The sequence below is a fragment of the Rhea pennata genome, chromosome 4 (assembly GCF_028389875.1).
Source record: "Rhea pennata isolate bPtePen1 chromosome 4, bPtePen1.pri, whole genome shotgun sequence".
NCBI classification, from domain to species: Eukaryota; Metazoa; Chordata; class Aves; order Rheiformes; family Rheidae; genus Rhea; species Rhea pennata.
In genome coordinates this window covers 73,823,329-73,839,346 of record NC_084666.1, presented here as the reverse complement: position 1 = coordinate 73,839,346, position 16,018 = coordinate 73,823,329, and the positions used below count along the sequence as shown (strand labels likewise).

General features: G+C 39.1%; 1 protein-coding gene across 1 annotated transcript in view; it reads right to left on the bottom strand.

Moving 5' to 3' along the window:
* Positions 1–15,625, bottom strand: part of ARHGAP24 (Rho GTPase activating protein 24) — a 242,091-nt gene extending 226,466 nt beyond the window's left edge. Inside the window, exon 1 of the mRNA XM_062574314.1 lies at positions 15,358–15,625. The gene's annotated coding sequence lies outside the window, so the exon portion shown is untranslated. The remainder of the gene's footprint in view (positions 1–15,357) is intronic.
* Between the last annotated feature and the right edge of the window lie 393 nt (positions 15,626–16,018).

Here is a 16,018-nt window from a genome sequence, read left to right as displayed (position 1 = left end):
ACTGAAAAATGACCGAAGCATTCATAATACACATTGCAACTCGCCAATGCTTCGGCCTGTTACATGACTTAAAATATGGCAGAATAAAGTGAGAACATGGAATTATGGATGGCCAACAGAAATGATGAGGGACTGGTTTTTAATATCACTCAAAAATAATTGGTACCTTCCAAATTTAGCAACTCACCACTGGACAATTTACAAGCCACTGTCACACCTGACCATTTCTGATCATTTATAACTTTTCTGCATGCCTTCCTCCAATTACTCAAATTAATACAGTATTTTTGTAAACTGTCAGCCAACATTCAACAAAATATTCTATTCAACAAAATATTCTTGAATTCTATAGCCAGATCAAGTCTAGACTTTTGCTTGCTTGTATTTGACGGTTGTGATCAATAATATGATTCCGTGTCCCTTTCCCAGTTTACTTCATTTTCTTGCATTTATTTGCACACTGTCCACATTTAACATTTACTTTCCACAAATACCTCAGAGAGAAAGTTTAACAGCTGTGCAAAGGCGTGCATTTGTGCTAGCAAATGACAAAGCAGGACTATTAACAGGAAGTGAACACACTGAAGAAATGCCAGCTTGGGTAAACTGAAAGCCTGGAGAGCCATGCAATTATTGATTTTCCACCATGGAGATCTTTTACAGCTCTGCAAATTACATCATTCCATCTAAATTACTCACTCGTATGGACACAGAGAATAAATGTTGTGTTTTAAAACACAGTTGAGCAGTACTTCACAAGGAGGCACAGTTCAGTGCACACTAGAAATGCCTGATTTTTCCTATCATGTACTTTTCACATTACATAGTCCTTTTCTGGCAGAGTAGTCTGCAGATCCTCAGTCGATAGACGATTTCGCAATCACGTTCACTTACCTCACTGCAAAATCAGGGTTATTTTGTGGGACTAAACTAGCAGAGAGTAACTAATGATAAAAGGAAAAGCTCCACAGAAGAAATTCAAAATCTATTCATTGAACACTGGAAGATGGCAGAACTAGGAAGTTACACAATGCTGTACACTGTCTACAGTGAAATAACTAATGATAAAAATAGAGCAGCATGAGTCAATTTTATATACATAAAACTGACACATTCTAATTGTCTTTTACATATCTTTTAATTTATATATATATATGTATATATATATATACATATAAAAGAAAGGAAAATTAAAATTAACTCATAAGGTCAAAGTTTAGTCAGACCTTCCTGGATGCCATTAACAGATACCAGCAGCAATGGGTCTAAGGCTATGCTTTTAGGATCGCTAGGACAAAGTATTTCTGACATTCCATGCAGAAAAGAACAAACATGGTAATAAAATTACCTCCTCCTTGTCCAAGCAACACCAAGCAACTTCAACTCTACTCCATTTAAATGTATTAGCATTAAGACCAGGGTTCTCCTCCATTCCACCACCACTTCCTGAAGTTTACTTCACAGCATTGTTAAGTTAGTATGCTTGACAGGGAACAGTTACATTGCAAGCACAAAAGGCCAAAGGGGAAATGACCTGCATGCTACACTGCCATGGCTCTGAAACAGATCATCATCAGTAAGCCTACTGATCCTCACCAAGCATGTACTCTTAATTACAATATTGCTCACATGACAAGGAGCCCCCATTTTTTAAATCTACAGATTTTTATTTCCTTGATTGAAGGATACAGTACTCTCCAGCATACACACAGTGGCTTAGTGCTTTCTTACATAAGCAAAAAGCAAGCAAAGCTGCTGTTATTTTTATCTGTTTCCCTAAGGTGACTAAACACTGCTCCATTGCCTCTTACCTTTCTGCACAGGTGACTTATTTTGTGTGGGTGACTGAATTACCAGCAGGATTTGGAATACTGAGTGTCAAAATCATCTCTGAACATAACACTAAACACCTCATTCCTTTTATGCATCATGAAATCCAAAGATGGACATGCATATGGTGTTTCAGGAGGCAGCTGGGACACTCAGAGCAAATGTCTATATTAAACTAATTTAGGCATCAAAGGCCAAATGATCCATGACTCCAACTCCTCTTTTAAAGTTTCATGGCACATTTGCCTCCATTTAAGCATGTCTTTGACTAGATTTCTGGAGGACTGTACATCTAACCATCTATTCTGCATTGAATTCACCAGCTTGCCTGCTCAGAGCGAGAGTCTTAGCCTTCAGTAAACTTTCCAAGGAAAGCTTTGTCAGAAACAATACATTTCACGTAAAACTTTTCATCAAAATCCCCCATTTTGTTCTTGAAGGGTTTTTTCCAGCATCACCACCAAAATTCCAGAAGTTTGTTTAAAGAAACTCTAAAGAGCTCTGTAAAATGTTAATAGACCAGTTAAGAGGAAGAAATTAAAAGGATGTCACCCTTACCATAGTACATATTTTTTCCTAACTTATTATCACTGAAAATTCTGCCAATGACAGACTAGTCAAGCAACACAAACCACAAGAGCTTCTTTTTGTGCCACTTTCAGTCATTAAGTCTCAGATAAAAAGTATTTGCTCAAACCAGTTTCCAAGGAAAGCATCTAGGCACCCAAGTGTTCAAGACTAGAAGAGCCATTCAAGTCTCCTTGCTTTTAAACATATTTCAACTCAGAAGCTTGTTTCATTGGACTATTTCGTTCCATGATTTATTTCTTGACTTTCTAATAGCTCATATTTTCCTTGCAGAGATAAGACTTGAACCCCTTTATTGATAGTCATCTGTGCGAAGGACTTGTGCTTATATGTACTTCTATAAATACAACAGAACATCTAGGTTTTCCAGATCTCCAGTCACTCTCACAGTTTGTGTGCGTTTTTCTCAAGGTTTCATCGTAGTTTAACCGCGGGCATTTAAACTTTAATCCAAAAACATTGTTGCTACCATCAGTTCTACATTGCTAATATTTTATCTAGTTAACATCTCAAAGCCTACATGCATCTTTTCAGCTGCACTGTTACACCACAGCCAGTATACAGTAAGTGACTAACATCATCATACTCCTCTGTTTCAGAAGTACCTTTAGTAGAAGAGGGTGCCAGCACCATTCTACAGGGATGTTATGCACATTTATTCATTTTAGACAGGAAAGAAATTTGTTTTCTTATCCTGTGTAGCACAGGTATACCACTACCACAGGGCTTAACAGAATACTTTCATCTTCAAAGCAGAAGACTTTTCTATTTTTGACATTTCATGGTATTCCACGTTTCTCCATTGTTTTTCCCCAGCTTCAGAAGCACATGTTCTTTCCCTATGTTATTACTGCAGTTGCTCTCGGCCACCCTCAACATTCTTGAGTAACGGCATACGACACTACTGGCTCCATCATTTGTTAATACAAAGATTCCTATATCCAATCAAACAAGAATCAATTGCCCAGGCAATGCTTCTGTGAAAAGAAAAAGGGACAACAAGAAAGAAGTTGAAGCGAATTGAACACAAAAACTTGAGAAAGCAGAGTAATTCTACCAACATATAGGAGCACCAAATGTAGAGTACCATAGAAGAACCAAGAGCTGAAGCTGCCAGTGATCTCCCTCTATAGAGGGATCTTAGAGGCACCTATTTGGCTTCTATAATACCTTTTGTCATTCTCAAGCAAAGATTGCTATTGCTGCTTAAAATCATGGAAAGGCATATCACAGACAAGGATACTTTAGAAAGTTAAATGATGATATAACAGAGTATCTACTCTACCTTAGACATTTATCTAGGCTCAGAAGCACTTGAGCAGATAACTCCAAAACCTGCAGAGAGTAGTCACTACAACACAGTTTCTAAACAGGATAACTTCTACATAGGTGAAAGAGGAACCACTGACAGGACAACTTTACCTATAGCCTCCCAGGATTATGATTAAATCTGACCCGGAGGTTTCTCTACAGATGGAGCAAAAGATAAGCAGATGAGCAGTGCTTTCTGGAAAGCCCAGACTGCCTTTTGCTCATCATCTGCTCTTTCTTCAACAGGAGATTTGGATAATGGTCCACAATTTCTCCAGGCATAGCATAGCTCTAAAAATGAGGAGAAAGTGACCATTGTTTTAACAAAACCAGTTTCTTTATTCATCTTATCTGCCTTTCTATCCCAAAATTTTATCATTTAAAAAATTGAAATGGAACTAAAAAATCAAAATCATCTTTCAGTACATAAAAGATAGGAGGTGTACACCACACTGATTAAAGAGCAGGGCTCCATAAAGTTCAGTAACATGCAATGAAAAGCTTTCCATGATAAGAAGGTATAGAATTTACAGAAAACTATGATAGGATTTGAGTATTTCAAGACTACATTGACTAATATGCACAGAAACCATATTCCACAGTGGAGCTTTGATTTCCAGCTAGGGATTAAAGGAGCAATGAGGCTATGAATCAATAAAGCATCTGACATCACATTCAAGTTACACCTGTGTATTTAAGAGAACATGGCAAAAAAAATTGAATAGCCCACTAATATGTCATAAATGTTAGTTCATCATGTGCCTCCTCCAAGGTTCAGAAACAACAGGATTTTTTTTTTAAAAAACTATAAGGTGGCAAATCAAACCAAATTCAGTCAGAGCTAAGAAAAAAAAGGCATCACAGCTACCACTTCTTTCTCTAACAAGCCATGGTGCATAAAGTTGCCTTAGACACTTTATGGCATTAGAAAAAGAAATCTATCACCTAAATTAAAAGAGCTCCATAACTGAGCAACGTCAAAAGCCTCAGACATAAAATTTTGGCCTTGCCTGTACATATCCAGGCAATTCCACCATCCTGACTAGAACACTGCAGCTATGAAAATGAGAAGGGAGTTCAGCTTCTTAACGACATACCACATAGTGCTATAAAGATGACCACTTACTGGAGAAAGTTATTTTCCCCTCAAGTTTAAGCTCATGAGACAGGAAGGGCCTGCAGCCCAGCTGTATCTTTTGAAACCACGTCACCAACTATTACAAAAGCTTCCACATCAACTCCTCCTCTCACCTACTAAAAAACTGGTGGCTCAATGCAAAGCACAGCAGCACAAAGCTGCCCTTGTCAAGAGAGGGATAAGAGGGTCCATTTTCAAGGCAGAAGCTCAAGGATCTTTCTGTCAGACAATAATAATAAGGTCTAAGGGAGAGCTAACTAACAGGTGAAAGTTTTCAGTGAACTCCAGTCCAAAAAGCAAAAAATCCAACTAGCCATCTGGGAGATAATTAACTTTCTCATGCCTCTTTCCCACATCTATCATCACAACCCAATTGCTCTGTCTACAATTTACCAGTCTAATTGGAAAAGAATCTATTCCCTGATATCTCTACCTAACCACACAGCACTGCACAAATACCCATTTTTCAGAACCTCAGAAAACAAGCTAAAACACCACAAATGGATGTGCTATGGAATCCATCAGTAGCACTGTTTATAGCTCATTATTCCTGCTTTTCCCTTACCACCGTAGGAGCATGACCTTTCCTGTACTGTTTCATTGTCCTGGGTTCATTCAGCGTTCTATGTAATAGCACAGAGTAGAAATGAATTTGTTTATTGTGATTCACATCAGGCATTACACAGTAAATTATCATTACTTACTGCATAGTCATAAATATAGTAACAATAACTAATACATCCATCTGGTAAGATGCATTTTCTCTTACTCCCTGTGAAAATAAAGAATGGTAAAACTCACGTTTCACAGACTTCCTGTTCACTTTGGGAGATGAAGATCTCCAAACCAGTGTCCCAGCAGTGACACCACCGAGTAACATGCAAACGTGTAAAGGGAGTCTCAGCATTTAGTATTTTCTTTCTAGCCGATGGTCACCTGTACGCCGAATTCCTGTTCCACACTGCTCCAATTAACAAGGAAAAGTATCAGGAGCTGCATGAGCCTGCATTGTATGGCACTGCTGCATGAAGGCTTAATCTCACTATGGGATAAATAGTCTTGACACTGAACATGCCATGTGCTAGGCACTCAGCTAGCTGCTTTAGTCCCTTGCTGGTGTCAGTGGAGAGCACCACCAGTTTTGCGAGCCCAGGCTGATGACAGGAGCACAACAGGCACAAGCAGGAATTCAGCATGTGTTAAATAGAAGAGGACTTGATAACCAGCCACAGGATACTGTAAGTACTGTGCCTAAGGAGCCATGCCAGGCTCTCCAGTTTACACAGCTGTCAGCACACCTGCCCCCTGCTCCTTCCCAGCTACTTCCCCCTCTCCTTTGTCACTTCAGACTCTGCCTTCTGCAAGGTGTAACATGGCTATTCCTGTACAAAGTCTTATAGACTACTACAGCAGGCAGTATGAAGAATTGTTACTGCATGTGACAAGGCCTACTCTTAACAGATCAAATACAAGTCAAATGATTACAGAATTTGAGGGTTTTTTTTTTTCTAAGCAACACTAATGCTAACACCTGATAAATTCATAAGAATTAGTGAACTTATCAGAACTACCATAATATTTAATGGTTGACTTACTAACCCACAAAACCGTAGTTTTTTCTTAAAAAAAAAAAAAAAAAAAAAAAAAAAACCACTACCAAGCACAAGATGCAAATTTATTGTGGATTACATTCTCACCTTGGCATATCATTTATGTTACTATGGTTAGGGACTAGTCTGCCTTTCACATCTGTCTACAGCACACATGGTAAACACGCAGGCTAGGAATGGACCTTGTGATTCACAAAACCAGAGCAGACTCCGCCACAGAGTTATTTTCAGAACCTGAACACGCAAAACCTGAACAACAATTTAATATTTCCCCTCCATCCTCATCCCAGCAGTTCAAGGCTATCCATGGATTCTCTGTTAGTAACATTTTCATTCCAATATAACATTCATGGCCAATCTGAGTTGAATTACTCAAGCAGCATCATTTAAAATAGTTCTGCTCCCTCTCTGACGTTTACCCATTTACTAATATATTTATGTACAGAGACTATGGTTGCTCTATTTTCGCTAGATTACACAAGTAAAGCCAGATCTTGTTCTATGGAAGATAACTACAACATTTCAGAGTAGTCTAGACAACAGCCACCACACATATACCAGGTTATAAGGATAAAACAATAATCCAAAAGCACTAGTTCTTTTACTTACAATCACATACATACATATACACACATATTTATATATATTTTTTGCACATTTTCATTATTCAAAAACACTGCTTACAGCAGTTCCTTCTCAGCTTCTTGTTGCTCACATAGCTGCATCCCCAAGAGAGAAACCTAACAAAGTATGCTGGCATACCATCACAGATCTCTGTTTATACAAATATATGTGCTTTAAATATCATATATCATACATTTCTGGAGAATGAAGTTAAGTGACTCCATAGCAAATGCTGTGCTCCCCTGGGAGGAGGAATTTCAGCTACACACTGGTTGAGACGACAGCTAAGGACTCTCCCCTATCGCCAAGAATTGAACCATTACTTAACATACACAGTCTTAATTGCTTCACGTTTTATAGCTACAGCTCCTGTTCAAACTGTAAGAATAAATGACTATCACAATCCCTTTTTTCTTCGCCTTGGGATTTTTAGGGGGAAAGGGGGGGACAGCAGGGGGAGGGTTAGACATTGAAGGCTCAAAAATTCTTTCGTTTTTTCTTTCTTAAGCTAAACCCCTAATTGCTAAAAACAAAATGAAGCTGAAATTTTTGCATTCCACTGCTTGAAGAGCTGGGGCTTAAAAGCTACTCAAATCCTACAGTACTGAGGAGAGATACCACAAAAGCAGTAATATTTCCCCCATAGGATGCACAAACTTATGTGTTACTGTATCATGCGGGTAGCCTTCTGCTATCACCATTTCGTAGTGTTAAGAAACACAAAAGACGCCATTACATAATGCAGTAATCAGTGAGTATGCATCAAATGTCAATAACTACATCTAAATTAATTCATTGCCTTTTAAAGTGTATTGACCTCACTTCATATAAAACAGTACCTTCAAGATTTCAGATCATATGTTGTAATCCGCCCCCCTTCCCCATCCTCCCCCCCCCCCAAAAAAAAAATATCCCAGCAAGTAGCACTGCAAATAAGTCTGTCTTGCACTGGATGCAGATTTTGCTATACATATGAACAAGACTAGTCCCCAATCTTGCTAGCAGTCACTGATGTGTTAAAAACAATAGGGATTTTCCTATTATACTTTGATTCTGAAACTTTTTTTGGCCACACAGCAAACAGTTCTTCAACTGTCAGAATAAGTTTTTTGACCTGGGTTTTTCCATTAACTTCTAAACTCAGCACATTTTACATAGCAGTGACTCAGACTGAAAAGAAAGTAATCCTGTTGATTAAAGTTGTAATGCTATTTTGAAGCACAAAGCACATTTGTAAAGCATCCTACAGTCCATATCCTAGGAGATTCTTATCCACCTCCGCTAAATAAAAAGCCTAAACTTGCTTTGAATGTGCAAATATAAGAAATTATTCAGTCCTTTAAAAACAAGGTCCTTCACTATCTTTAAATTTTAGGACATAACATGTTTGCTCTTTCTCCAGTCAGGTCCCTAACATTTCTCCCTCACTTAGCTTCTTACAAGAAATTGAAAAAAAGAAAGAAAAATCTGTGGGAACAGCTGCACAAATATCTTAACTGCCAGAGATGAAGCTTCTTTCCAGTGTTCAGAATTTTTTCTGTTGTCTTTTGCAAAACCACTCTACAGTAGATAACCACAGTGACTATCCACACATGTGACATACAATTTTGATCTCATTCCCAGATGAGAGGTAAAAGCTTAACTCAAGCCCGCCAGGAAGACACACACACACACACAGAAAGCCAGGCACACAAACACTTGAAGGAAGTCTCTAGAGACTCCTACGTGTAGAAGCTTATACAGCAAATAGGCTGTTTGTTCTGCCTTCTTGTGGACAACCAAAATACCGAGGTAGGTAGCTTACTACTGCAAGCAGATGCACAGCAGTTTTTTCCTTTCTGTATCATCTCACATTTAACAACAATACTAAGACTACAAATTACACAGCATGTTTTCCAAAACAATACTTAGATAATTAGGCAATGATATCATTTAAAAAATATTTCCAGAAGCCTTTATTTATCCCCTAGATACATCTGCATTCACATGCAAGTCCAAGCATTGCAGGTTTCCAGGTTCCAACATGAAGCTTTAGGAGTGAGTTTTACCCTGTTCTGTGCTATACATTGATAACCGCAATTTTTATTTCCTGGTTCTAGCTCAAGTAGGCCAGGTGAATATGATTAGCACTCTGTTACAAAAATAAGCTGAATTAAAACAGACAGCCCTAAATACACATAATAACAGTGATAAGAGTTAAGTAATAAGATCATAAAGCTATTGTAGCATGCAGAGATATTTAAAAGTTTGGGGGGCGGGGGAGGGGAGTTTAAACTCTCCTCATCCCCAAATACTGAAACAAGTAACAACCACTGTGGCTGACAGGGCCAGTTCCCATATCCAGCTGATCCTTATAGCTGGATTTGAAAACTGAGGAGCAAAGTTGATAATCTAGTCTGCAGCCTCTACTACATTTTTCTTTCTCAAGCAACTCAATAGGGGCTATGAGGATACTTTAAATTTCCCTTGACCATAGCGCTCTCCCATTTGCTAAACATGTACTTATTACATTAGAATCATAGAATCAGTAAGGTTGGAAGGGACTAAGAGTACTAGAGCCTAGCAGCACTTCTGCATAATTATTTTCCATCTCCACATCCCACTACAGTGTTCCCTGTCAAGTAGACATTCAGGGAAAGAATCCCTCATTAGGTAAACTCCAGCATGCTGACAACTGCCTCAGAAAATCTGCTCCACTCCTGAATTCGTGTGACCAACTCACGTGATTAATTTTCTAAAATACTGTAGGCTGTGCCCCCTCATCCCAACAGTATCACTTGGAAATGGGATGACAATCTTGAAAATTAAAGGCAAAAATATTTATCACAGTATGCTCTAAGTCACCAGCTCTTATCCTTCCTAATGTCCACACCTTTCCAAATGAAAAGCAAGCCTTCAAAAATAGCAAGGGTCCATGCTAAACCCCATGTCTGCTATGGTCACTCAGTTCCTCAATGTTACACCAGAAAGCAGCAGGTGATCAGGTTATTCTATTTTCCCCAAACAACTTCCAAACAAACGGGCCGAAGTTCACCCAGCCGGGGATTCGAGGTCTCAAACAGCAGTCAAATTAAACCCTCAGAAATGAGGGCAACAAGGACAAGCACATATGGATAGTTGCAGCTAGCTATCTCTTAAACAGGGTTTTCTTTTTAGTAACAATGTTTTGCTGCAAGCATTTCTGCATCTTAATTACAACTAAAGTGCAGATGCAGTGTATAGTCTCACCTCCCTTCCACTGTTTTGAAGCCGCCACCATCACCTTTTGACGCACCTTAGCGTACTGGAGGACAAAGGGAACAACTGGCCTCTGTTCATGCTTTCTGTGCCACTTATTAATGCAGCCTTCCCTGCTACGCTTCCCCCTTAGTCATGTCACATCCAGGCTGGGTCTTTTCCTACTTGGTTGTTGCTTGCACAAAAGCTGCTCTATATCCTTTACCATTCTGGTCACCTTTTTCTAAACCTTTTCCAGCTCAACTAAACTGCAAATTACTCGCACTTTAGGGTAGGAAAAGATTCCTGTGCTGTCACCTCTACCCTTCTACTCATTTTTCTTCTCACAACAGAGGATGTGGTAGCTGAGGGAGGTAAGAGAAACACTAAGACAGACAACTTCAGGAAAGGCCAAAATGCTCCTGTTGAGCCCTAGGTCCAGCCATTCTGTGAAGGATGAACTGGAAGGCTCTATTCTCCCTGAAAACAGAGCACTCCAGCTCCTTTTAAAACAGGGAAATACCTCAAGCCATATCCTGCAGCCAATACATTTTAGCCTGGGCTACATGACTCCAGGAAAAGACATGTTTGGTTCTCAATTAGCAAGATATGCAAGGACCTTCTTCCCTTTCCAATGCTTGTCTGTCTCCTAGACTCAGGAAAAATATGTTCTTTTTCTTCCATTTTACCTTTCATAATATTTTTTGTGGTCATTCAATTTGGTAGGCCAAGAACATCAGTCCAATTAAACTTTAAGTTGCTCTTAAAGCACAGGTAAAGGTGGAAAAAAGGAGGACAAGAATAAAACATTTCTTTAGAAGTAACAGATATGAAAGGTATTCAGCTGCCTTCTTCACAAAAGAGCTACTATCCAAAATTGATATTACACATAATTACACAAGACTAAACAATAAGGATATGAAAGATATTTCTTGAAAAAAAAAGTTATAAGCACTACCAAGGAATTCAATTTGCATTGCTGAAGTATGTTGCATTGAGCCACAGAGCAGAAAAAAATGACCAAATTAAGCAGTACTATAGTAAGCAACAGATGCTGCTTAAAAATCGCTGAGCTAACCTGCTCAAGGTGTTTGACTTGGTAAAGTGCAACATTTTGACTAGGAAGGCCCAGCGAAACAAGAGCTGAGACAGGCAGACAACAGAATGAATTGAAACACTTAGCAACTAAGTCACAAACCATAATTGTAACTGATGAAGCATCATAATACAGGTGGCTTTTAAGTCTCAGAGGAACTACCTTATTTTGCAGTTTAACCAATGACTTGGAAGAAAAAACAGCATCAAAACTGAAAAACTGCAGGTGATACCAGAAGTGGGGAAGTGTTTGTTATAAAGAGAAGGGGGACTGGCAGACAGCCATCTGCACCCACCTGGATTTTCCAGCTCAGCAGGTGCACAAGTTGTGAAGCAGTGACAGTATGAGAGAGCATCCCTCTGCAGGAAAAACTTGCATGCTTCTGCAGAAAAAACTCGCATCCCTGTTTAATGAAAGAGCCACATCTCTGCTGCCTTCACAAGAAAAGTAATAAGGAAAAAGCAAATTACAGTATAAAGGTCGTTATGTGTCTGGATTTGACAGGACCTCACCTAAAGCAATGACTTCAGTGTTGGTGCTCAGAAGTCCAGAAGCATTTTGGCAAACTTGGAACAGTTTAAAGACGGTTGGAATAAACAAACTGTAAATCATAAAGAAGGAACTCAGTCTTCTGGCTTTATGAAGAAGAAAAAAATTAAGGCAGTAACTTTAGAGCAGTAATCTGAGTAGTGAAGGCTGAAGACCTAATGCGAATCAGAGCTAACAAAGCCAATAAAAATAGTCAAATTAAACAAGTAGTAAAACACATACTGAGAAACTGATGATAATTATGTAGTGAATACCTCACAGTGCACTGGGAAGAATCTGTCAACTGACTTTCTGTAAACAAAAGAGTATTTTTCTAAAAAAAAATGTCTAGTTTATAATGGGAATTAAGTCAGGGATGCTTATGGTCCATTTTGACTTCATTATCAATTAAACTAATAAAAAAATTATTTCTGGCTTCCCTCCAGTCTTTACCATCCATACTCACAGCCCCACAGTAAGTGGCAAAACTGAGAAGGAGAAAAGAGTTAGGAAACATATAAGACACTGCAGAATGCGAAGAAGTTTCTCAGCATGAAGGTCCTTTCACCAGGTTCAGTCAGCTATAGCTAGGGTGCCACAACCAGCCTGCAGACAGAGCCTGAGCATACCAACTGAAAGCAAGTAACTGCAACCTTGGGGAAGCACTAGCTATTGGCTGTCCTACTCTGCACAGAACAGGGCCCAAAGCAGCTTCCTCATACCCTAAGGTTGCTTCTACGAATCCAGGAGTAGTGTCACTATGAGGTAGCTTCTGCTGGCTTGCACAGGATCACTTCCACCTAATGCTGCTCTCTTCCCACCACTCTAGAGTTGGAAGTTCAGCCTCATTTGAATACATCTCTGCAGATGAATGAGTCCATTTAGATGTGTTAAAGCAGGGCTTGTTGACATCCGCTATGCTACTGAAGTCTAAGAACATTAATCTTTGAAATGCCCTGTATTTTCGTGCCCTTTTGGAGCACTACAGACACAAGCCTCTTCTTTTCCAATTCCAGAAGAAACTTAATCAATATTTTCTCCTAAACACACTCAACAATTTAATTAGTTTGAAAACCTTGCATTTGTTAAACATTTTAATACAAATACAATCACTAGCCATTTTTACAATCTTCCTGTAGAAAGAGTGACCAACCTGGAAATTTAGTCTGTTGTAATTCCTAGTTTCTGTTAGTCCAAAGACAGACAGTGAAGTAACGCAAGCTTCATAAAAAGCTGTACATTTCTTTAGAGTCCAGCAGCATCAGTCACCTGCCTGACCTGGAGTCTTCAACATTACAGAAAGCCAACTACCATATAGTGAATGAAAAAAAAAAATACACGAGATACTTTGTCTCTTTTTTTGTTGTTGTTGTTTTAGTATTTGAAGACAAACCATCATTCATTTTTCTACTACCTGAAAGTAACATAATTCATTCACCTGTAGAATAGCTTACAACAAATGCCATCCTGGTACTATCATGAAAACACCCAGTCTTAACCAGCATTATTCTTACTCATTTCTCAAAAAACTCAAAACAAATTAAGCAGGTCACTAACAGCTTCAGGAACAAAACATACTTCTAAAGGCCATCAGGTTGCAAAAAACACCAAACAGCCTGCAGTTAAGATAGCTAAAGGTAGTAGGATGCAAATTGCTTAAAGCTAACCACCATGAATTATGATTCTCACTTTTTCTGGAGTGTTTAAAATTACAAGCAATAAGAGATGAAAAGGTCTTGAAAGCTACCTGTGCTCTATAGCAAGGCAAGTAACTTGCAGGGAATTTCTGTTCCAGCTACTTCTGGAGACATAGCCTTATCAGGAGTTCAACCTATTATTGCGAAGCAATTTCCTTTAAGGCAGCTTAGTTTCTAGTTTTCTAAACTCCTTCCTCAGAAAACTTAGCTATAGTGATCTTCATGCACAAGCCTACCACTACAGGAGAGGCACATGTCTTAAAGAAATAACCTACAGCCTCCCTCTCTCACTTAAGCCCATAAATGCATCGCAACACACCATGAAGAACAAACTTATTCTATACAGAAGAATATTTGTGAGTTGAGTCCTCTTCTCTATTTGCTTTGAGGTTATTTACTATGAGGCTTTTTGTGTATAACCACACCACTTATTCCAACCTATTCCTATTTAATTTCATAAAAGGATGAAAGCCAAAAAAAAAAGGGCAGCAGAGTGGTAAAAATCAAGAGGCAGACAAGTTCGTTAAGACATCACACAAAAAAAATGGAGTTGCAAGAATATTTATTTTTAACTTGTGAGTCACTACTGTGTGCCATGAATGTCTTTTGTAGTAACAAGACCTGCACAGTAACAAAATCCAAGTTTCACAGAAAATCTGCACTTCACTGTCAATCTTTCCTTCTGTCTACCTATTTTTAACTATGCAGACCCAGATGCTACCTTCTGTATGTACTAGATGCAAATAAACTGATTTTAGTGAGGAAAGAGTGCTCTGTACCTTGTCTTGATAAATCTCCATCCCTTAATACTTACCTCAAGGGAAATCTATTGCCCAAGTGCATAGGAAGATATTGCTGCCTTATAGGTACAGAAAAACTCCACAACAGAACTTACCTTACTAATGTCTTAGTAGCTGCTGATCTAACAAGAGTTATTGCCTTCTCACAGCAACCACACTACTTAATACAGACAAACAGAATTAATATCAGACAAATTCAGAAAAATGAAGTCACTAGAGTTACACAAAGAATGAACTTGGTTTCTTATTTCTACGTCTACAGGATGAGGGCTAACTTTAAGAGGACCACACAGTTTATTTCCAGTCATTTGATGTACAACGTTTCTAATATCAAATAAGAATCACTCACTACCCTAAAACCCACAAGCTAGCAACATATATCCACTTGAGTAGGAAGACTGATAAATATTTTGTACAAACCCAAAGACAGAAAAAAGACAACTACTATCTTGAAAAGAAATAACACTCAGTAGCTTTAAAATTCACTCAAGATTCCCTAATCCTCTGGTGATTACAAAGTGCTTATTGTGAAATCTGTCCCATGGAGCATGTTATTTCTGAATGCCCCATATTTGTGTAAAAGGAAGATAAGAGAACCACTACACATCCAAAGATGAATATTATAATACAGACTACAGAAATCATAAAGCGCTTTTATATATATTTATGCCAACAAGTAGTCAGATGACAGCATATTTACCTTGCATCCCTGAAACCAGCAGAAGAATGCTGTTCTAAAGTATTTAGTACTGTTAAGAAATAGTGCGTAACCGAACACTTAGAGCTGCCTCCCTCGGGCAGACAAGAACAGCCGTAACAGACAGCTGCTGCCACTGCTTCCTGGTCTGCAGTAATTATCTGTCCAGTATGGAACACACAGTTTTGTCACCAAGATCAAAAACAACTTAATGCCACCTACCCTGTCTCCAGCTGCAGTGCTGACCCGAGCCAGTGAAATCTCCAAAACCACTCCAGATCAGCAGTCCTATCTTCCACAAATGGCGCTGATATTTTCACTCATAAATGTGGTGGTTTCTTAAGACAAATTCAGAAATTGTAGAGCTTAAACACACTGTCACTGCAGCGAGAAGTTTCTTTTACTCCTCCCTCTCTCAAACGATGAAATCATCCGTGCACACACAAACCCTGAAGACTGCTAACACTATACAGGAGCCCTGCACTCTCACTGTGTGCTCTGAAGAAATTCCAGTTGCCACGTGAGGAACAGTCTAAGAAGTTAGAAAGAGTGACTGCATGTGTATGAATGTGTAAATATACGGTACAAGAGGCTGGAACAGCCTCTCCGGGCCAGCCCTCAGACGCAGCCCCAGGTTTCAGATTTCATTGGCAGCTGGCAGCACTGGAGCACACTCACAACACTGCTGTTGCACCAGGGAGGAATCCAACTCACTTCCCAGACATCTCTGGAAATCCCAGCAACACAGAATCCATGACCATGCCAGTGCCTCATGGACCCTCTGTTAACCATTTCACCACCCCTGCTGCTGCCATAGAGCAGGATCCACATACTCACACAGTTAAGAAATGCAGTCTGTGCTAGGTCTTGTGATCTCAAAGCC